This window comes from Rattus norvegicus, chromosome 16 (assembly GCF_021556685.1).
Source record: "Rattus norvegicus strain SHRSP/BbbUtx chromosome 16, alternate assembly SHRSP_T2T, whole genome shotgun sequence".
In the NCBI taxonomy this organism is placed as follows: domain Eukaryota; kingdom Metazoa; phylum Chordata; class Mammalia; order Rodentia; family Muridae; genus Rattus; species Rattus norvegicus.
In genome coordinates, this window is record NC_141549.1 from 39,510,805 (window position 1) to 39,534,208 (window position 23,404).

Below are 23,404 nucleotides of genomic sequence, written 5' to 3' on the forward strand. Positions count from 1 at the left end.
AAGAAGCAGCTGGGACACCACCAGAAGTTCTTTGGTGAGCAGCTCTCTAGGAAGTTACTACAAACAAACATCAGAGAAGAAAGACAGGTGACCCAATGCCAGAGTGTGGTCCACTGTTTATTGGGTTATACTTAAACTTCTCCCAAACATCATGTAGTTCTCTCAAGCATCTGCTCCAGCAAAATAGTGCATGCCTGTTCACTAGGCAGCTTCCAGAAATAACACTACGTCTCTGTTCTGAGCAAAACATCCTGTCAGAAGACAGTTTTCAGGAAAACATCACATGACACTAATGAGTCTCCAATGAGACCAGAGATTTCCACTTCATTGAACATTGAATTCAAGTCCTCCTCGAGCTTGTAAGGCAAGTGGTTCATCAGCTTGGCTGCCTCCCGTCCCCACCCCTTAAATGGAAATTTTCCATTGAAGTTTGTTTTAACTCTTTTTTTTCCTGAATGCAATGCCCTTTATTTGTATTTGATGAGGTTTAACATCTCAACCAAGCAACTCCGGTGACTTTTGCTTATCCCACTGAGATGTAAGGGGCTAACCGGGTCTCTCTCCACAGCCTGGCCTCCACACAGCAGCACTGCTCTGAGCAGCACAGCAGGAACATTGATAACTACGCAGCCATCTGACCTGGACTGTCAGGGCTCAGCTGAGATGGGAGGCTTGAAAAGCCCACCTCAAAAGATGTTACTGGGCCTGGTTCTGGACAAAGTGAAAGACACCCTAGAGCTGTAGCCTAGCACAACTGAGAACTTCCTATGAGAGGGTGGGAAGGAAGGACGGCGGGGTGGAGGGGTGCCCCACAGCACATGCTTTATACAACTTGACTATACTGTGGGGTCCCCGGGACTGCGGGCTCTGCAGCGCCCCTACTTCCAACCAGCTGATCGTACAGTTTGGGCACAGTCATCCCACTCTGCCTGGTAGCACGTGCTGGCCACGGGAGCTCCCAGGTGGTACTTCTTGCGGAAAGTCTCCGCCTTGAACTTGCCCTGGTTTTTTCCAGGTTTGTTGCTGAGAATGGACTCGTCACAGCTCAGAGGCTGCTCCTGCTCGTACACCAGCCAGATGTAGTGGTGCAGACCTGTGCCGCTGGGAGGCCCGGAGCCCACGTAATCGGAGAGGACAGTGCCACTGCTAATGTCGTTGCCCTTCATGTTGACCACCAGGAAGTGGTGCCACTCCCTGAATTTGGGATCCTTCCTGCTGGGTCTGTGAGGACCAGGGTGTAGAGTTTCCCAGGATCAAGGCCATCCCATGAAATGCTGCTTGGTCTATTCATGACCTGGGTGGGCGTCAGCACTTTGCACAGCTGGTCCACCGTCACTCCACCGTAGTCGACCCTCAGGGCGTGCTGGGGCGGTTCGTCCACCTCCTGTAGGCACAGCGGCCCAGCCCACTGGCTGATGTCGGCGGCCATGGCCATGGAGAGAACAGAGACACCTTGTTTTAACTCTTGATATTTTTCTCAAATCCATCATTTCTCTGGCTTGAAACAAATACTAGTTCTATATTTTCATGATTATTTTCATTGTATAAATAGCTACACACCTATTTTATACATACATGCACATATAGCAACATGTTAATATGCTAAATTTCAAATCAGTACTTTAAAAAATGAATGTTTCATCTAAGATGATACCATCATGAATATCCCCATCTTAAAAAAAATACACAACAGCAATCCGGAGTTTGACCAAACAGACAACTTTCTCTTATCACGAGAAGTAGCTTAGCTTGTTTGCGTATGCATCTACATTGTTAGAGATCTTCATTTTCCTACAGACTCGTACTAGGCATAGAACTGAGGATCTTAAGCACACTAAAAAATACCCTACCACTGAGTTATGCCCCATCTCTTATTTTTCAACATACATAAAACCTTATGCTTTAGTTTGTCTAGAAAAAGGAATAACTTTCTTTTAGTGTTTTAAATAAACTCTTTCTCAGAAAAAAAGAATGGTACTGGAATGATCTAATTGCATTTTTCTGTTCTCTTATCAGCTACCAATGCAGAGGTCAGGTACACTATATTTACTGTTTCTATGTGTTTGAACTAGCTATGCTTAATAATGCTTCCATTTGAATATTTAAAAACCTTTCCTGGGTTGGGGATTTAGCTCAGTGGTAGAGCGCTTGCCTAGCAAGCACAAGGCCCTGGGTTCGGTCCCCAGCTCCGAAAAAAAGAAAAAAAAAAAAGATTGACCATCTTATAAAAACCTTTCCTTCAGTTGTGCCAATTTCAGTCCTCTAAAATTTTCATTCTTGGATCCTATTTCCCTGCTTTGCAAAGGCATGCTATTTCATAATTTGTGAATCGCAGCTGTGCCCAATTTTCAGGTTTTTACAGCTGGAAAAAAAGTAGCACAAACTTAACCTCATGTCTTAGCAAGTGTTGAGGCTTAAATGTGGCAAGGAAAAACAAACACAAGCACAGTACACACACACACACACACACACACACACACACACATCATTCTGGGCATAAAAGAAAAATCCAAATTTTTATATTTTCCTTGGAAGGGGAGGAGAAACAAGAAAATTTGATCTAAAGTGTTAAAGTGTTGCTGAACATTCTTTAGGAAAGGTGAACACATAGTTAATTGCCAAAAGCTTCTTTAGCATTAATGATGTTAACCATTTAATCATTAGGAAATTTGGACCAATCTGTGACAGTATAATTATCATTACTTCCCTAAATGTTTCTAGAAATATCCGTTTCCAGCAACATCTTTGTGAGGGAGAGGAGGGACTCATGCAGAGAGACTTTTATACCTGTTACATTTGTTACTGGGAAGCATTATTGCCTTTGACATCTCAACATCTTTCAAAAAACATCATTCGGAGTCCATCTACTCATCCACCATCTGTCTGTCCATCTGTCCCTCCATCTATTGATAGATTAGTCTAATATCCTATTACTCTTCTTAAATGGGACCATACACGAATGGTATGTATACATGTGTGCATGCCTATATGTGATTTTGTTGATGTTATTTTCATTATTTAAAACAATATCCACCAGTTCAATTCAATAATTTAATAGGAGCAAACTCAAAGTGTAAAAGACTTCTAGATGCAAAACTACAAAAAATCTTTTTGCTTAATGGTTAATTGTATAGGTGACATTGTGGGGCAGTATTACTGAATAGCAAAATCTGTAAAAGTTTTCATAATAATTTTTACTATAGTTAATCTTATAACAAGTTTTTAATATCTAGAGAAAGAGACTTTAGTGTACTAATATGAGCTTTTTAGATGTTTTTGCCTCTAGTATCTTTATCTAAAAGCATAAAGTATGTTATTTAAAATATATATTTTAATTAAAAATTAATGCAACATATTTTCTTCACATTCTTTTCTTTCCCACAACCCCTTTTAGATCCCATCCTAATCAACTATTCCACTTCATATTCTTTCTCATCCTTAAAAACAAATCTGAAACCCAAACCAGACTAAACCAAATCAAACTGAAAAGCACATGCACATGTGTACACACACACACACAAGCACATGCACACCTGCTCACGCACACATAGACACACAGATACACACACACACACACACACACACACACACACACACACACACACAGAATCCATTGTGTTTTGGCCAACTACTCCTGGATATGAGACCTGGAGTGCTGTTAATAAACCCATTGTCATTTCACTGAAGAAAACAGACTTTTCCTTCTTTCAGTAGGTATCAATTGCAAATAGCTTCCTGGTTAGAGATAAGACCTTAAATTCCCTTCCTCTGTGCTAGTGGATTTGTCTAGCTTGAACTTGTGCAGGTCTTCTCATTTAAGCTGTCATAGTCTCCTTCAGTACATATATTCATCAGCTTTGTTGTGTCTTGGAAACAATGTTTCTTTAGAGTCATCACTACCTTTGGCTCTTACAATCTTTCTGCCTCCTCTTCTGTGTAGATCCCTGAGATTTGAAGAGAGGAGTATGACAAGGACATATGAATGATTATTTTGGCTTTTGAGACAGACTCTCACCATTTAGCATTAAATGACCTTGAATTGGTTATTTGACCAGGCTGGCCTCAGGTCACAAAGAGCTATCTAACTTTCCCTTGCTAGTGCTTGATCTATAGACATGAGCTATTGTGCTCAGACATTTGGTCATTTTAAAAATTTAGCATAGTAAATAAGTAAAAGCTTCCAAAATTAATCCTTCTCTCAAATACTTTCTCTAAAGCAGAATAATTAAACACAAAAGCGATGTCTTCATAACCCCCAAAATGCTTAGTCAGTGAATTAGAGTGTCTTGGGAAAGCCTTCTCAGATATCTCAGCCACAGGACTTCCTTGACTTCTTATTTTGATTAGAATTCCAAATGTTGAATCCTACCATAAGAATAATGGACATACAGGTCATTATATCAAGACTATGCCTGCTCTAATTGAGCAATTTTCCTTCTAAGACTGTTTCCAAGACATGGCAAATTTATTCAAAATAGAAAAGAGCTGGGGAGAAAACGTGTCTATCAATGGCAGAATGGATAATACCCGGTATGTGCACTAGAAGATGAAACACCAAAATCCAAAACAACCAACCAAAACCCAAACCTCTATTGCAATCATGAGATACATATCTAATGAATAAAAAAATAGAAACAAAGAGTACATACAAAAGTAGGAATTATAAGAGGAATTGAAAAATGCCTTGAGATATAAAAAAAAAACCCAAAAATGTGGTGTGCAGCTAAATTAGCGCTTATGGGAAACTCAGCTGTGATGTCTAAGTTTAAAAAAAAATCTTTGATCAGTCTTTTAAGAGTTCAGTTTAACAGGCAGAAAGATAAAAAAGACCATATCCAAATATGTAGAGAAATAGTAAAAATTAGAGTTGCAAAAATAAAACAGAAACAAGGTGGTGGTATGCATCGTTAATCTTAGCATTCATAAGGATGAGGCAGGGGGATAATGAATTCAAGGCCACCATGGACTTACTAATGAATTAAGGCCAGTCTGCAATATACAACATGGTCGTATCTTGAAAAAGTAATAAAACAAATCAACAAATAACAATATCAACAACAATATCAACAACAACCTCCACATACAACCAAAGTAAAAATAAAATGAAATTAAGAATACAAAACCTATGGATGAAACCAATAAATCCTTTGTCCTCAATAAATATAAATAATCCTACTTAATGGCAACTGACTCCAAAAACATATAGATGGGATTTATTTCAAGATACAAAGATGATGCCATGGAAATCACTAGTATACCATATTAATAAAGAATAAAACGGCACGATGATACCTATATGCAGAACAGAATAGTCATCTAATCTTACACAGTGCTATTTTCTCATAGGAAATGTTTTGTGAACTTGAAACCAAGCTGACGAAGACCAGCTATGACATGTTGAGACTTGATTACAGTCTCAAATGTCTCCCGGTATGTATGAAGCAAATATTCCAAAATCTGGAAACAAAACAAAACGAAACCTCAAATCTAAAATTTTTTAAAAAGCATTTCAGATATGGGCTATAGAAGCCATATAAACTTCAGAGAAATTCAAAGCAGAGCAGTGTCTAGTTCTAAAAATTCTATAGACTTTAAGTATACATTCATTTTTGTCTGAATTTATAAAAAGCTTTGTTTTTCAAATTAAAAACTGCACATCTTGAGTATTCAGAATGGGCAGTCAGGCGGATGAATGCCTCCTACACAGTGTGCTCCATCACCATTCTAGTTGTTAGCGTTTGGAGGAAGTTCCAGGGAAGGTACATCTAGGCTCACCTCGTTTTCTCAGACAGAGATGTTGATTAATTTCTTCCATAATCATAAGAGAGGTGGTCTTTCTTTGACCACTCCCCTGGTTTTCTCATTGTTACACAGTTTGAAGGGGTGGGTTCTTTCTTTGTTGATGTCAATCAGCAGAGATTAAAGTCTATTTTAAACCTCAAAAAAAAAAATCTCAGTTAGCACTAGTGGTTAATGACTGGGTGTTTTCTTCAACAGTCAGTAGTTGCATGCCATATTATAGCTCTGTATATTCCCTTTGACAATTTCCAAGGAACATAATTATATTAAATATTTCCCATAATTATATTAAATAAAATTAGATAATCCAAAGTAATATATCCTTGTAAATCTTGGAGTCTGTTCTCAAGTTCTTGTATCAAGTTGAAAAAAAGTACATGGTTTTCACTAACTGTTCATATGGCTGCATTTAGGCAACATGTAGGAATGCATACAATTATTCACCCTACTTTTAAATTGCCATATTTACTGTGGGCACTGTTACTTAAAGTATTGCATAGGTATTCTAATTTTTCACTGCAATGATTCATCAATTCATTTAAACAAGTGATTGTTTATGAACTGAAAAAGCTAAATCATCATCTATAATTCCCTTGTGGGGGTTCTATCTTCTTTGAGACTTAGAAGTAATGGTAAGATTTAAAAAATTAAAAATTAATAACAGTGGGTGGGTAGATTTTTCCAGACAAGCATAAGGAGCTATAGTCTCATCAGTCATATACAAAACTGGGTGCCATGGTGTGTACCTGTAATGTCAGGACTGGGAATCAAAATGGGGGTGGTGGTGGTGGTGGATCCCTGGGTCTTGATGGCTAGCCAATCTACTTGAGTCAATAAGCTTCAGGTTCAATAAGAGACATTTCCTTAAAAAATATGGTCGAGAGAATGGAGGAATGGATTATTAGTTATAGAGTATTTGCTATACTCTACAGTCTTGCTTATAGATAACAAGGGAAAAACATATTTATGTCTATTTTTGAAACACTGAGATATGATGCCAGAGGACCTTGATTTGGTTCTCAGCCCTCATATGGTGGTTCACAATGATGTATATGTTAGTTCCAGTTCATTCAACACCCCTCTTCTGGCACTTAATACCTGTGTGTACAGACATACTTGTAGACAAAACACTCGCACATAAAATAAAAGTAATTTAAAAAATAAAATAGTAACTGAAGAAGACTACTCAGTGTTGACCTATGGCCTCCACACGAATACACATGCAAATATACCCTACCACACAAATAATCCTAATAAATGAAAAAGTAGTAATAGATAAGAAACAAATTAAATTTTGAAAAGTAATTGAAAGGAAAGATAGAAAGCAAGGTTTAAGTTCTCCCAAGTTGTCGCGCCCAACCTCGACCGGCAAGGAAGACACGACCAGCGAAGATCTTCTTCAAGCAGCTTTACTCAGGAACCTTGATACAATCTTCTAAAAAAAACCCCGGGAAATCCCTACACCACACTTAAATAGCTAGCACTAGCCAATCCTAGCAAGCCACGTGGGGACAGCGGATAGGTTGTACTATGCGGAAGCAACCAGGCCAAGCAGGAACAGCCAAATAAGGACTTGTTTTTCTCAATGACTTGTTTTTCTCATTGAGCAGAAGACGGAAACCGGACTTGTTTTTCTCAATGAGTGGATGGCGAAAACCAGACTTGTTTTTCACAAGGAGCGAAAGGCGGAAACCGACACCATCCCCGGGGTGCGGGACCTTGTAGCTTTCTACACCAAGTCTCATTTGATTGTTTGTACTTGTCTAATAACACACTAGAAGGAGTAGACACCATCATAAAACAGTCTTGCTTATAGATAACAAGGGAAAAACATATTTATATGTCTATTTTTGAAGCACTGAGATATGATGCCATTTACAAACTTCACATCCGAGACTGCTCTATTAAGTTGCGAATATAACAATAAGACAAAAATTTCAAAATGTTTTAAATGACATTACAGTTTTGTTTTGAGCTGCAGACCTAGCTATCCTTTGTGGGCTCTGTGATATACACCTCTGCTGAAGAGTATTATTTGTTTATTTCCTGGGAAATGTCAAAATTTGAAATCAGGGATGGTAAAATGGCTCAATGGGTAAAGGCATATATTATATATATGAATATCAAGTAAATTCATGCATATAAAATGGCTCAGTGGGTAAAAGCATATATTATATATATAATATCAAGTAAATTCATGCCTATAAAATGGCTCAGTGGGTAAAGGCATGTATTATATATATAATATCAAGTAAACATATGCATATAAAATGGCTCAGTGGGTAAAGGCGTATATTATATATATAATATCAAGTAAACATATGCATATAAAATGGCTCAGTGGGTACAGGCGTATATTATATATATAATATCAAGTAAACATATGCATATAAAATGGCTCAGTGGGTAAAGGCATATATTATATACATGAATATCAAGTAAATATATGCATATAAAATGGCTCAGTGGGTAAAGGCATATATTATATACATGAATATCAAGTAAATATATGCAATCAAAAATGAAGCTGTACCTTTGCCTTTACCACGTTGTACAGGAATCCAAACATAAAAGCTAAAATCAGGAAACTCTTAGAAACTAATCTGAGTAATTCTTGGTGACATTGAGTTAAGCAAGTAAAAATGAAAGAGAATTTAATGGACACATCAGTAAGGAAGATATAAAATGACCAACATCCTGAAAGGTGTTCAAAAATCATTAAATTTATTAGTTGTTGGATAGATGCCAATCAAAGTCATTAGTTATTGAGAAATGAAGCCAAAGCCACTCACTAGAAGGCAATAACTGGTGCTGGGAACAATGAGAAATTGATATGCTCATTCATTGTTAGCTAAAATATGAAACAGAAACAAAACTTATGTAAACAGATTGGCAATTCTTGTAAAAGTAAACGCAAACTTACCATTTTTTCTCTGACAGTCCTACCTGTAGATATTCCACTCTAGGGAGAAAACCTGAAACAATGAATCTTTATAAAAGAATGTGCACTAATATTTACTGCCACGTTAATTGTAATAGCTCCAAGTATAAAGCTGAATGCCCATTAACAGCCGGGTGCACACACAGAGAGAGTGGAATATATCCATATACTGGCATACTATTTGGACATATAAAGAAAGGGAGTGCGATTATGTGTTTCAACGTGGATGAAACTTGTAAAATAATATGTAAAGTTGAAGAAATTGTCCAGAGAAGTATTTATATTATAGTATTTAAATGAAACGAAATGTCTACGATATCCAATTCTATTGTGAGAAGGCACACTAGAAGTTACCTGTGCCTGAGTGAAGGAGATGACCTTGGGCAATGAGTGCTTAGGGATGCAGAGTTCTTTTGGGAGTGATACGCATGTTTTGAAACTAGACTGTAGTTATGGTTGTATTTGTGAATACATTAAAGATCACAGAATTGTCACTTTAAAAAAATGAAGTGAAGTATGAAGACTGTGTACTATCTGATTCCATTTATATGAAATTTGATAAGGCAAAATTAGTCAGTGTGTGGTAATGGTTCTCTCTGTGAGTTCCTGACCTTGAAGGACACAAGAGTGCTGGAAACAATTATTTTCTTTAAGTTGTGTAATATATGTATCTTGTGCAATATATATGATCTGTGTACTTAAAACATCTTTACATGTATAAGTAAGTATATCATATAATTTACATTGTGCATTTTATAATAAAATTATTTAAATGGCTCAGTGGTTTTCTGCTAACATAAATTACACAAGAACTACATTTTCTTGGTCTTAGAAAAACATGAAATTATAATGTGATAGAAAATGTCACATTTTATTACGTGAGTCATAATTTATTTTTCAAATCGAATGGTTTCTTTTCTGACACAAGATGAATACTTATAGTGGTTGCCTCATATTGTCTCCTTTTATATTTACCGCCAAAGAATGATTTGATAATGCAAACCTATTCACATTGAAGCAAAGATTTTCTCTTTGTACTTCTGAATTTTCTTAATAAATGACAAGAAATGATCATTCAACACCGCAATCCAGTGTTTAAAGGAATATAAAGTGAATTGAAAAATAGAAAGACTTTTATCAGTCCAAAAAGTGATTTCACAAATACTGAAATGTGCTGGCTTCTACATGTTTAACAACATCTGGAAGTACAAACTGTTTCTCATTATCACAAGGACTAGTTATTAAATATATTTGTAAAAAAAAAGAAGCACTAGACTTGCCAAATGCTATAAATTGAGCTTTTATAGGGTTAAATAGATTTTAATTGCTTATAAAGACAAACTTTCTATGATTGATTAGATTTTGATTATCATTAAAATTCTTTTTAAATCATCATTTAGCATACATTGTCAATGATTTTACTCTATTAGTTACTTTTGATTGAAATGTGCCAAGAAACCTCATGTTCTTAACAGTCAGGATAATGGAATTTAGAGGGTGTTTTGTTTTTGTATTTTTATTTTGGGGTCTTGATTCAAAATATTACTACATAGTCACATTTTGCTTTAGATAATTCCAAAATATTTTAGTTTTTACTCAGAGAATTTACAAGTGTTTATTATAACCTAATTGGTTCAATAAGTACAGCCAGTAAAAATAAGGGGTAAACTGATAATACAGTTTGTCCTTAGTGCACTTAAATACAGAAAAATAAAATTACTCTGGTTAAAAAGGATAATCCGTATGACACATCTCACTTCCTCTGCTTTCCAAGCCACTGTACTCTTGAATTTTCCCCTACATTCTTAGATTCATATCAATATGTTTAAATATAAAATTGCACTCCATTATGTATATAAAGGTTATATATATTCTGAATTTTTAAAAGTATAAGATCCTAGAAAGCAGCCTATGGTCATTTTTTTTATGTAGTAATTTTTCTACTTGCAAACATGCCAAGCCTATAACACTGCCCTTGCAAATATAAAAATGCAAATTAGAATCAATCCAGAGCAATGGTTGATAGTAGTATGTTAACTTGGCGTGGCTAAAACACGACTAAATAATTGCAAGTTTCCCGTGTCATTTCTGGGTGGACCTGGGAAGGCTGTTTGTAGAAGCAACAGCAATGCCATTGGTGAACTGCATGAAAGACCTGATCTTCCCATGAGCTTTCTGCTCATCTGTTGAGGATACAAAGTGATCAAATAGATGAATGAAAGGCAAATCTGACCTCTGTTTGAGGTGTTCATCAGTCCTTTTCTGCCTTCTAACTTTACATTGCTAATCATAGTCTGTAGGTCCTTGAGCTAAAATTTTGTCACTCATGTTTTAAGGCCTTCTCATCCTCTATAAACTCATGGACTAATTTTTCATAATAAACCACTTTCCATGTATGTGAATATATAGAGTTGATTTTTATTTACCCAAAGAGCTCTAATATGGACTGTGTCTGAGTTTTCTTTGAAAGACATGCATAAATATCTATTCACGCCAGATAAAGAACTGAGTACAGACCACAAATTCTCCCCCAAGTCTAGCTCGATGCATTGAGTTTATTGAGGTTATTTACAGAAGAATAGTTGAGTAGTTACTTGAGCATATATGATCAACTTCATCTCTGAGTTCCAGGTACAACTGCAGGAAGCTTGGATTAACCCAAAGGAAACCCTCCTTTTCTCATGGAAATAATTACTGTTGATAAAAGTTTGCAAGGGGCTTTGTGAATTTTGTAACTTTCAGGAGCTTTCTGAGACTTGCCAGTTTTATTTACTTTCCGAGTTTTAGAAGACTCTTTTCTTTCTTCAGGAGGGAATGCTTCAGTTTGGAAGAAAGCTACACAACCAATACCTTGGAGTTTAAAAGTGTCAAACTTTAAAATGTTTAATTGCAAAATATTTCCACTCAAGTCTTCCATTCAAAAATTCCAGAGAATATTTTGTCTAATAACAGTGAAAAACCAAATGCATGTGATTTTGGGGACCTTTTTTAAAAAATACGGTTATACTATTTAGACTTAAAATAGCAGATGTCCAAAATAAAAGCTCTTTTGAAGTTTTGTTTTAAGGAATTATGAATTTTACTTATGTATTGCTTTTCCTTGACAATTATGTATAAATCTTAAGGAAAACAGAATGTTGAATCCATTTTTATAATGATGCTATGAAAATTGGATTTTAATATGTAATAAAATTCAAGTGTGGGAAATTTTAAGCAATCCTATAGATATATAGAAAGCTGTAAGCTCCTGTGGCTTTCTACATCAACATCTGTAGGGAACCTCTAAAAAGAACCTTTGAAAAGTAGTATCTCTCCCTTCTTCTCTGCTTCCATCCATCGCCTTCTTTTCCTTTCTTTTCCATTCTCTTCTTCCATTTTTTATTAATCATTTTATCCATTTACATTTCAAATGATATGCCCCTTTGTGTTTACCCCATACCCAAACTGTTATCTTATCTTCCCTCTCTCCCTTCCCCTTTGCCTCCATGAGGGTGCTTCTCCACCCACTCACCCACTCCTACCTCACCCCTCTAGCATTCCCCTAAGCTGGGGCATCAAACCTCCACAAGATCAAGGGCCTCCCCTCCCTCCTCCTTGTTTGATGTCAAACCAGGCCATCCTATGAAACATATGTATCTGCAGCCACGGATTCCTCCATGTATACTTTTTGGCTGGAGGTTTAGTCTCTGGGAGCTCTGGGTGGTTCAGTTAGTTGGTATTGTTCTTCCTATGGGGTTTCAATCCCCTTCAGCTCTTTCAGTCCTTCCCCTCGTTCTTCCACTGGGGTCCCCAGGCTCAGTCCGATGGTTGGCTGTATCTGCATCTGTCTTAGTTTGGTGCTGACAGAAACTCTCAGGGAACAGCCATACCAGGCTCCTGCCAGCAAGCTCTTCTTAGCATCAGCAATAGAGTCTGGATTTAGTGCCTGAAGATGGGATGGATCCGTAGGTGGGGCGGTCTCTGGATGGCCTTTGCTTCAATCTCTCTTCCATATTTTATCTGTCTTTCCTTTGGACAAGAACGTTTCTGTGTTAACAATTTTGAGATGGGTGGGTGGCTCATCCCTCAACTGGGGGCCGTGCCTATCTACTGGACGTGGTCTCTACGGGTTCTATCACCCATTTGTTGCATATTTTGGCTTATAGTATGTTCTCTTTAATTGGTCCCTTATCTCCAGACATTTATATGAACAGATTTGCCTAAAAAGCAAATGAAGGTGCTGATATCAGGATATCTGAAGTTCAGATCAACTTCAAACTGAAGTGGGGAGCTTTTGGAAGAGAAAACCTTACAATACCCAGAGAGTTCTTGCTCACTGTCTCCCTGTAGCCATCTATGTCTTATAAAAAGTCCTTTACACTCCAAAAACCCTTGAAGACAGATATTTGAGATGAGGAGATCACACTAATCACTTCTTCAGGTCTATCCCTGAGTCAACCTCTGTCCATTCACCTCTTTCTTTTCTGGGTTTTCAGCAAGATTGTGAGTAGCATACACTTCAGATTCTGTACTACAAATACAAATTGTAATTTATTTTTTATCACTGTGACTAAATAACCTGACCAAAGTAATTTAAAGAAAGAAGTTTATTTTTAGCTTACAGTTTGAAGTTATAGTCCATCATGGTAGAGACATCACAGTGGCAGGAGCTTGAAGCATCTGGTCACATCTCATCATTAGTTAGGAAGCAGAAGGCATGAATATTAGTGCTTAGCATGCCTTTCCCCTTTTATTCAGTCTAGTACCCAAGCCCAAGGAATGTTAAGGGCAACAATCGGGGTGGGTCTTTCTACTGCAATAAACCTAATATATATAATCCTTCACACTATGCCCAGAGATTTGTCTCCTAAATGATTCAGGATCCTGTATAGCTGATAATCAATATTAACCATGATATTACCCAAATAACAAATTATTTTTTCATTTTAGTGAGCATTATAAAATAGTCATTGCTAGAAAACATTAGTGAGATTCACAGATGAAATATGTAATCTCAAATTGTAAATCTCTTAACAATTATAAAAAAAAATTGGTCCATAGGTTTCTCTTTTTTCCTTCTCCCTCTCTCTGTCTCCCTCCCTCCCTTCCTCTCTCTCAGTGTGTGTGTGTGTGTGTGTGTGTGTGTGTGTGTGTGTGTGCGCGTGCGTGCGTAAATACAGAGTTGAAATCAGGTACTTAAATTTAGTTATTGTCAATGTGAGTCAGTGATCTAAATTATCCTGGGAAAACACATCCATTCAGCTATTGTACGATTATCCGATCACTGTTCACCATGCTTCTTCATCCTTGAAACACACAGATTCCAACAAATTTCTACTTCCTTAAGAATCATTCAAGCCTTTTATTTTAATAACATTTTAAAGCCGCAAGTTTATTTTTCAAGGACAAATCTTAGGATTTAGAAACATTACTAAAAAAAAAGATTTATTAATTTTTCCAATAATCGAAGTGATTTAAATTTAAATCTAGGTTAAGTGGGGAGATTTTTCTACACAAAGAAATAACAAGACCTTGTTGGTTTTATTAAGCCTGTTTTAAGCCATTGTAAAGGTTTTCCTGGGCTTTGAATAAAAATCCTATATGGCCCACAAAATTGTAGTGAGGGTTTCCTCACAATTTCTACATATTAAGGGTCCTTCGTATAGTTACTAGATGCCCACTTCAAAGGCATATTCTGTGTAGTAACTAATAAAACTAGTTTTTTGTTTGCTTTTAAAATAAAATTTCTGAGGTTAAATAGAAAAGCTACAGTCAATACAATTTCTTCTCTTTCACAAAACAATGTGCTTACTCTGGGGTGTTTTCCTTGTTTCTTCCACTTCAGATAAATGACAAGCTGTTTTTCAGAAGTTCTTGGGACATATCTTAATATTTTAATAGGCCTATTGCCAGCTGTGATTAGACACATAGTAAATAATTGATCTCTTTGGGTAGTTTCATGGGAAGAACATAACATACATTTCTTTTTGTTTGTACTTTAGAACATTTCTGGAAAGTCTTCACTAAATAAAAAACAAAACAAGCCCCGAGACCCACACGGAATAAATAACAGAGTCGACGTCAGGCTATGGAGTTTGACTTAGCAACTTGTACATGAGCTTTTATAACAAAACCTCCGGGCTAATGCGAAGCAGCTGCGGCAATTTCACCAAATGGCCCAAACTGTTGAAAAGCCATTAAGAGTCTGATGCATGTAGAATAAAAAGGTTCATTCAGCTTTTTAAAAGCTTTCCCGATATGGAGTGTTATTTTATTTTATAACCACGTCTTAGTCATATTAAGTTTAAATGCCATAGAAAAATTTAATGACCATGTGGCTGGTTTTTTCTATTTTTTGCAAAATAGTAAGAATTTTTCAACGTATCTAAAATTCTTTCAGAAAAAAAATGGTACACATTGGGAATGTCCTGTGTGTAAGTTCCCACTGTCAAGAGTAAAACTGAAAAATAGAGCAACACATATAGCCTGAATTATCATTGATGCCTACAGGGGAACCTAAGTAAAATGGATTCAGTTTCTTTCCACAGAGGCCGTTGGAAATAATGAAAGTCACTTGCTTTTATAGCCTTCTCATTGATCTAAACCACAAATATTGATTATAAATGCCTGAATTTAGCGTTTATAGATTGTGTGATTTTTTTTAAACTTTGGAACAGTTTCCTGGGACATATATGAATGTTTTGTACTTCATTTTTCTTTTTCACTTTCCTCTGAAGGTGAGAGATATTTGGTGTGTTTGCATTTGTGTCTTTGACCTGTCACCTTGCGTTGTAGATGTTCTATCTTTGTGCTATTCAAATTATTTCTAAAATAGATGAAATATTAGCTTATCAAGATAGTCTGCATTCTACCTGGGATAGATGTTGTATGAGTTGCAGCAAATTAATGATTATCTAGCTCTAAGGGTGCAAACACATTACACACACACACACATACACACACACACACACACACAGAGAAGAGAGAGACTTTTCTAATTTTTTAAAAATATATGTTATTTTATTTATTTGCATTTCAAATGTTATTCCCCTTCCTGGTTTTCCCTCCTCAAACATCCTACCCCCTCTCTCCTGCTTCTATGAGGGTGTTCCCCCCACACACCCTCTCACGTCTCACCACTCTAGCGTTCCCCTAGGACAAAGGGCCTCTATTCCCAGTGATGCCAGATAAGACCATCCTCTGCTACATATGCAGCTGGAGCCATGGGTCCCTCCATGTGCACTCTTTGTTGGATAACTTAGTCCTTGGGAGCTTGCGGGGGAGGGTCTGGTTGGTTGATATTGTTGTTCTTCCTATGGGGTTGCAATCCCTTTCAGCTCCTTCAGTCCTTCCCCTAACTACGCCATTGGGGTCCCAGTGTTCAGTCTGATGGTTGGCTCAAGCATCCACGTCTCTATTGGTCACCCTTTTAAAAAAATTTACATCCCAAATGCAACCCTGTTCTGTTCCCCCCTCAACAAAGTCCTTCCTTCTTCTCATCACACCTCCCCTTCTCTGAGAGGGTGGGGTCTCATTGAGTATCCACACCCAACCCCTGGCACATCAGGTCTTTGTAGGATTATGTGAGGTATAACCTCTTCTACCGAGGCCAGACAAGGCTGCCTTGTTAGGGAATGGACTCTACAGTCATGCAACAGCTTTGAGGTCAGCTCCCATTCCAGTTGTTAGGGGACCAACATGGAGACTGAGCCGCATGTCCCATACATATGTGCTGGAGGCCTCTGTCCAACCCATGTATGCTCTTCAACTGGTGGCTCAGTTTCTGAGATCTCCTAGGGATCCAAGGTTAGTTGACTCTGTTGGTCATCTTGTAGAGTTACTTTTCCCTTCAAGGCCTTCAATCCTTTCCACATCTCTTCCATAAGAGTTCTGACCTCTGTGCAATGTCTGACTGTGTGACTGCCTCCCTTCTGAAGCTCATTTGTTTGAATTTTCTGAAAGGAGATTTCTGTGAAATTCTCTTAGCTGAGTGAAAGGAGGGGCTTTTCATGACCCTATTCCCCTAAGAGATTCACCAAACATAAAGTTAACTCCCAGAAGGGGAAACTAAAACTCAGTACCATTTTACCTGCATAGTAAAACAACCTCCCCATACACGCTCCTCTTGCTTTCTTGCTCAGAATACTGTTTATGCTCTCCAATCCTGGGCTTTTCTTTGTATTTTGTGCGACTTCTATGTGCACTCATGCAATAGTTTGCATATTTTTCTTGAATTAATTTGCCTGCAGTCATTTTGCTTCATAAACCATAATTATGGAATCTTCATAAAGCAAAGGGACTACGTGGGCTATTAAGATGTACCCAGATGATAAAGCCCAGAGAACTCACGTGACTGAAGAGGACTGCTCACCAGAAACAGAATCACTCCAAACTTCTGCATATCATCACTGTGGTTTGTTAATTTGATAGCTAGTGCAACATTGTATTTATAATAACAGGTGTATATTTATCTTCATTCCCAAAAGTGGTTGTGACTTTCTAAGTGGTAGTGATGGGAACACCTTTCATTTTAACTTCCATTCTGTCCTTGTGAGTATTCCAGAACCATAAGGGTGAAAAGAAATGACTTCTATTTGTAAGACTCTGATACGCTATTCCTGAATCTATTTTAATGAAATGGTTTTATAAATTATCTATAACCATTGGTTTTGAGGATTCCAACAGCCTAGGCTGGGCCACCTGTTCCCCCTAAAGTGATGAATAATAGTGAGAATGAGAGAGAACTTCAACCAATTGGATGACTTTGAGAAATGTAGATACAGGGACTTAGTGACTTCAAGCTCATCATAGGGAACTCACATGAACTTTGTATTAAGTAGAGAATGGGCCTGAGTAGGAGGCCAGGCACATGCTAATGGGTCAGTCTTGCATTAAATGAAGTACAGTTGATTGTTATTCCATTTCCTATTCTTCAGGTTGATTTGAAAAGGCCTTATTGCTTGGGATGAACTGGGTCTCATGAGATGACTTTTTTCTAGTTGTGGTTGGGATTAATTTATGCTGATGATAAAGTATTACCTGAGTCCTCCATCCTCCCTGGCATCCCTCTTGGGGACAGTGGGTGAGAAGGTGCAGAATCAATGGCTCAGGCTCTGGGAGCAGGTGAGAAAGCAGAGGCGAGTTCGTTTATTGATTCTCGGGGAACATCCTTTATATCCTCCACCTGTGCCCCACTGGTCCCAAGGATGTGGCAGTTCCCAAGTGTGTGTCATTGTCTGCATTACCAATCTCTAGGCTCTCAGGCAGGCTTCAGTTTGGCCCTCATGTGGAAGTTGTCTCTGAGGCTTCGAGGCCCCACTACCTGTTTACCTATGTTTACGTGGAAGCAGACAGCCACTGCCTCATCAGTGAGGCCTGCCATTCCTCCTACAATAACGCTCTGCGCTTTTTGGACTCTACGTTACTGTACGCTTAGAAAAATGACTAGAAAGTTTCAAGCTTATCTTGGGTGGTATGGAACAGGGTATTGTAAAATCGGAAAGTAAGAGGCCTCAAAACCTCTCATCTGCATGCCTTCAATCTTGAGACAGACTAAGATAGGTTAGGCTGCACCTGGCGTTGCATGGGCATTTTTGCACAGTTAAGAAAGAGGTATACGGAGTGAAGGGCAGAGATGTCCAACTTTTAGTTACCATTTGGGTTTAGTGAGAAGTCAATATTTCTGTGTCACTTTTTATACATTTATTCAAATTTAGTCTCTTTCATCAATCTAGATTCTTTACTAGTAAGTCAGTGGAGTAGTAAGTAAACTCTTTTCTTTCAAGGAAAGGCCCAAACCAGGGAAGACATTGAGGGATCTTCTGGTTTACATCTAGTCAAATAGAAGCGCAGGGCAGAATCTGTACATGCATTTGACATCTGAAGTAACGTCTGTCTTGTGGATCTGAAATTTAACTTAGAACATAGTGTCTGGAACTATAATAGGTCATATAATTAGTATGTGATAAAAAATTGAATTGAACGATTGTGAAGAGCTTAAAGTCTTTCTTTTACATCTGGAGACCAGAAATGCTGTAGGAGAGTACAACGAGTTAAGAAAAACAGTTAGCTTTTCTTAATAAACTAGACACAATAGAAATCTTGATCCACATGAAATAGCACTGGCTGTCTTCCATGACATCAGGGAAGCTCTAGGATGTGGTAAAGTAGTACTCAGAATTGACAATATTCTGAGCTTGTCTACTTTATGCAGGGCATTCTACCTACTAGATGTTGTGAGGGAGATGGTGATGACCTAAGATAATCTTTACTTTCAAGGCACTTATGTCATGTTGCAATGGTCTGCCATATAGTTTTTTGGTTGTTATTGTTTTGTTTCTTTTTTCTTTTATTAGATATATTTCCTTACTTAAATTTTAAATGTTATTCCCTTTCCTGGTTTCCTGTCCATAAGCCTCCATCTCTCCCCCCTTCCCCATATGGGTGTTCTCCCCATCAACCCACTTTACTCCACACCCCCTGACATTCCCCTGCACTGGGGGTCCAATCTTGGCAGGACCAAGGGCTTCTTTTTCCACTGGTGCCCCAACATGGCTATTCTCTGCTACATATGCAGTTGGAGCCATGGGTCAGTCCATGTGTAGTCTTTAGGTAGTGGTTTAGTCCCTGGAAGCTCTGGTTGGTTGGCATTGTCGTTCTTATGGGGTGGCAAGCTCCTTAAGCTCTTTCTATTCTTCCTCTAATTCCCCCAAAGGGGGTCTTTTTCTCAGTTCAGTGGTTTGCTGCTATCATTGACCTCTGTATTGGATATACTCTGGATGTGTCTCTCAGGAGAGATCTATATCCGGTCCCTTTCAAACTTCATCCATCTTATCTAGTTTTGGTGGATATATATATTTATATTTATCCTGTGGGGCAGGTTCTGAATGGCTGTTCCTTCAGTCGCAGCTCTAAACTTTGCTTCCATATCCCTTCCTATGGATATTTTTTCCCCTTTTATCAAGGAGTGGGAACATTTGCATTTTGGTCATCCTTCTTCTTGAGCTTCCTATGGTCTGTGGATTGCATCTTGAGTAGTTCCAGCTTTTGGGCTAATATCCACTTATCAATGAGTGCATACCAAGTGTGTTTTTCTGTGATTGGGTTACCTCACTCAGGATGATATTTTCTAGTTCATTCCATTTGCCTATGAATTTCATAAAGTCATTGTTTTTGATAGCTGAATAGTACTCCATTGTGTAGATGTACCATATTTTTTTAATCCATTCCTCTGTTGAAGGGCATCTGGGTTCCTTCCAGCTTCTGGCTATTATAAATAAGGCTGCTATGAACATAGTGGAGCATGTGTCATTGTTGTATGTTGGACCATCTTTTGGGTATATGCCAAGGAATGGTACAGCTGGGTCCTCAGGTAGTGGAATGCCCAATTTTCTGAGGAACCTCCAGACTGATTTTGAGAGTGGTTGTACCAGTTTGCAATCTCACCAACAATGGAGTGTTCCTCTTTCTCCACATCCTTGCCAGCATCTGCTGTCACCTGAGTTTTTATCTTAGCCATTCTGACTGGTGTGAGGTGGAATCTCAGAGTTGTTTTGATTTACATCTCCCTGATGACTAAGGATGCCAAACATTTCTTTAAGTGCTTTTCGGCCATTCAATATTCCTCAGCTGAGAATGTTTTATTTAGCACTGTACCCCATTTCTAATAGGGTTATTTGACTCTCTGGAGTCTAATATCTTGAGTTCTTTGTATATTTTGTATATTAGCCCTTTATCAGTTGTAGGATTGGCAAAGATCTTTTCCCAATCTGTTAGTTGCTGTTTTGTCATAATGACAGTGTCTTTTGCCTTCCAGAAGCTTTGGAGTTTTATGAAATCCCATTTGTCAATTCTTGATCTTAGGGCATAAGCCATTGGTGTTTTGCCCAGAAAATTTTTCCCAGTGCCCATGTGTTCGTGACTCTTCCCCCACTTTTTTCTTCTATTAGTTTGAGTGTATCTAGCTTGATGTTGAGGTCCTTGATCCACTTGGACATAAGCTTTGTACAGGGTGATAAGAATGGATCGATTTGCATTCTTCTACATGCTGACCTCCAGTTGAACCAGCACCATTTTTCCATTGGATGGTTTTGGCTCCTTTGTCAAAGATTAAGTGACCATAGGTGTGTGGGTTCATTTCTGGGTCTTCAATTCTGTTCCACTGGTCTATCTGCCTGTCTCTGTACCAATACCGTACCGTTTTTATGACTATTGCTCTGTAATACTGCTTGAAGTCAGGGATGGTGATCCCCCCAGAAGTCCATATATGTTTTTAATGATGATGTTGAGTGTTGACCTAGTAACAGCAGTGGCTTCTGGGTCCATGGCTCAGGTAGTCAATATTGTGAGGTAAAGCCAGGAACCTGTGGACAATTGTTCTTCATACAGAAAAGACTTAAGTAAGGCTACTCAATATATAGATGCTAAGCTCAGGGGAACTTTATTTCTACAGAGAGAGATGGATCTCTCATTAGTGCTTAATTGATAAGTCCCACAAAAAAAGAGAAAAACAGTGTAAATTCGAATCATCTCTGGCTATAGTGAAGCCAGCGCCATCTTCATTATTTAACTCTACCTCTGTCATCCTGAAACTTAGACACCCAATGGAGAAATGGGGGGTCATTTCTGGGAGCAAGAATTGTTTACCTATCTGGTATCCTTTCCTTCGGTCATGTATCTGGCATACAATCAAGCATTATGTGACACTCAAAGAAGCAGGGAAATATTAAGCATAATCAAGAGGGGAAAAAAGAGCAGAAAAAGTGAGTAGAAACTAACCTCCAGATGGCTTACATATTGCAAACAGTCCTCAACAAATTTAAAATAGTGCCAATTATATATGAACAAACCTATTATGAGAGAACCAGTATGACTGGACAGAATTTTCTTCAGGAAGGAAAATAGGAATGATTTATGCTATCTCATGACTTGCCAGTGTTCAGGGAGTCAGGGGTAACTACTATGCATTTTGTAAAGAAACTGAGAAATGGAAAATTTGATAAACTTTCATGTTGCTCTCACATTGCTAGAGGTTATTGGGATTATGTCAATGCCTATGACCCCGCCCCTACTATGTTATACTTTAACCTACTTAGGCATACCACATTCTTCTTTATAGTTTTAATCTTGAGCACTATTAAGGAAAAATGTAAAATAAGACTTCAAAATGAAGTCAGTGCAGCTTACAGTTTCTCTCCCCACAGGCTATTCTGTTGTCTAGGAAGACTGGTGATATTAACTACATTCTTTTATTATTAATTTTTAAATTTGTATTTCTTTGATTTTGTACTTTGTAATTCTGTGATCTGAACCATTGCATTTAAACAAATCTCTAGCTTTTGCCATTTCCAACAAAAGTTCATCTTTGGTAATTGCTTGATTTTATTATTTCCTAGTAATAAAGGTATATTGCAATGTATACTTTATCAGATTAATCATTATTTTAAAAATGCAAACAGTGAATAAAGGAGAATTTAAGTTGTAACCAAGGATTTCCTCTTTATGGGCTCATGTGTTTCTTGAGGCTTAATATGCTACTAATGCTTTGAATATATTATAAAGAAAAACTACCTAGATTTTTTTTTATGTAATTTGTCAGTTTATTATGATTCAAGTAGTGGGAATGGAGTCAAGGTGGCATTTATGGGAAAAAGTAGATGAGACTAGACAACTGAATTTTGACTCAAATTAGTGAAAGTCAAAGAAAGTCCTCTGGAGACTTGAAAATGACTATTGAGGACAACGACCAGTGGTCCTCCATTTGTGAGAGAAGGTATCAGGGAATTTCATAACTGGAAGTTTTTTTTTTTTTATGAAGTAAGAAATTTTGTATAAGTCACTGTGATGCTTTGTATATGTATATTAGAGGTGTGGCCCTGTTGGGGTAGGTATGGCCCTGTTGGAGTGGGTGTGTCACTGTGGCATGTGTCTTAAGAACCTCATCCTAGCTGTCTGGAAGCCTGTAGTCTCATAGCAGCCTTCAGAAGAAGATGTAGAACTCTCAATTCTGCCTGCACCATGCCTGCCTGGATGCTGCCATGGTCCCACCTTGATGATAATGGACTGATCCTCTCTGTAAGCCAGCCATAGATAAATGTAGGGTTCCAAAGTGTTTCACTCTGCATAATGTCTGGCTGTGGGGATCTGTGTTTCTTGCCATCTGCTAGAGCTGAACAAAGCACTGATTTATGAGCATAGGAGAATGGCACTAAGAGTCATTTTATTGCTGCTCTCTCTGTATCTGTCTGTCTCTCTGTCTCTCTGTTTCTCAGAATAGTAAAAAAAAATTTAACTTAGGTTCTTGGTTATCACCACAGAAGTATAGAGTATGGGTTCCATCTTGTGGGGTGAGCCTTAATTCAAATCAGATATTGGTTGATTACTCCTATAAGCTTTGTGACACCATTCCACTAGCATACCTTGTAGACAGACAGCAATGTAGTTCAAAGGGTTTGTGACTGGCTTGGTCTTTACATTTTTATTTTGATAGTGTGCAGAGTACCTACCTACCAAAGATGCTATCATGTAGGAGTGAAGGCTCTACTGAGACACCAACTCAACTTTTCCATGTTCAATGAGATGTATAGTTGCTATCTTCTGCAATAGGACCATGCTGTCAGTTTATAACCTACAGTCTTGGTAACAGCCTGTGTTGTTTGGGAGTTCCAGTTGGATTCCTTTAGTCAA

General features: G+C 37.9%; 1 protein-coding gene and 1 pseudogene; one reads left to right on the top strand and one right to left on the bottom strand.

Annotated features, from left to right (window-relative positions):
* The window catches only part of Erich1 (glutamate-rich 1), a gene marked incomplete at its 5' end in the record, with an annotated part of 52,793,804 nt that overhangs the window by 8,640,245 nt on the left and 44,130,155 nt on the right, over positions 1 to 23,404 (top strand).
* Positions 824 to 1,429, bottom strand: Pebp1-ps1 (phosphatidylethanolamine binding protein 1, pseudogene 1; annotated as a pseudogene).